The sequence below is a fragment of the Geospiza fortis genome, unplaced genomic scaffold (genome assembly GCF_000277835.1).
Source record: "Geospiza fortis unplaced genomic scaffold, GeoFor_1.0 scaffold11, whole genome shotgun sequence".
Taxonomy (NCBI): domain Eukaryota; kingdom Metazoa; phylum Chordata; class Aves; order Passeriformes; family Thraupidae; genus Geospiza; species Geospiza fortis.
In genome coordinates, this window is record NW_005054304.1 from 11,868,791 (window position 1) to 11,870,055 (window position 1,265).

Consider the following 1,265-nt stretch of genomic DNA (forward strand, 5'->3'; position numbering starts at 1 on the left):
GGAAGGGGCTGCGCACCCACTGCCCGGCCGGAGCTGCTGAAGTCATTGAAATCTTCGCCATTTTCTGCCCGGAAAATACCACACCGTGCTGTTAAGAATAATAAAGTCAATAAATCTTCCTTAGGTTCAAGCATGACCAGTTTAGGCGATGAAGGGCGCTCCCGGGCCCTGCTCCTGCGGTACTTGCCTGTGTATCTGGCAGGAGAGCACCAGCAGATGTCACCTACCGCACAAACAGGCGGAACTTCATCGCAAGGGTCTAGGGAGCCAACTGCGAAATACGAGATGGTAGCCAAGGCCGCTGAGGAGATTTGGCAATGAGTTACCAAAACCAAAGTACGGCCCGTGCCGGGGTGGTATATAGGCTTGTGGAAACCTTTCCTCTTGTTTCGGTGGTGGTTAAACAAGAGAGAGGCAGCCACTGCGCTGCCTCCACCACCAACTCCACACCACCCCAGTAAACCCAACATCTCCTCCCATCAGTATTTTCCTCCCATTTCCCAGACTCTTGATTAAGATCCTAGCACAGCCCACCTTCCCATCAACCTTGAACCCTGCATTCCCTTTTGTTATCCCGATCACTGGAGTAGATGAGACAACTTTAAATCATTCTTGATACCATTAGTACATCTTATCTAGAATGGGACGGATTCAAGCACTCAAAAGTGTCCTTGCACACGGTGAATGTAGAATAGTCGCCTTGTATTTTAAAATATTTATAACTTTAAAAAAATCCAAACAGACCAGCCAACTAAGGGGAACTTGCAAGGGCAAGAAGACCCACGTTTTGTGCTCTTTGAGAGCATCCAGTACATTATTTTGGCATTTCTTTTAACAGAATTCTAGCAACCCTCAAGATTTACACCTCAATCCAAGAGCGCACACAGCCTTTGTACTTAAGTAACAAAGATTAAGAGCAGCTGGACAACACTGTGCTCGTTCAAACGTGGGCTGTGCTTCGGCAGGATCAGGGTGAAGGCTCTTCCTGCTACACCGCTGGTTTCACGCAGAAATAATTGGAGATGTGGGCAAATTTCGGAGAGCCACTAGAGGCCACTAGATGTCTAGAATATCGAATGGAAAACCGAGACGGGATAATCGGAGAAAGCCGTTCTGGATGTCGACTGCGACCCTTACCAGCAAAGGAATGGATGCTAAAGCTAGTATTTGCTTTGTAGGTTTTTCACATAGTACATAAAAACCAGAACATGGAAGAATAACTTTCATTATTTCAACACAGTAATTTCAAAGAGCATGGCATGTAT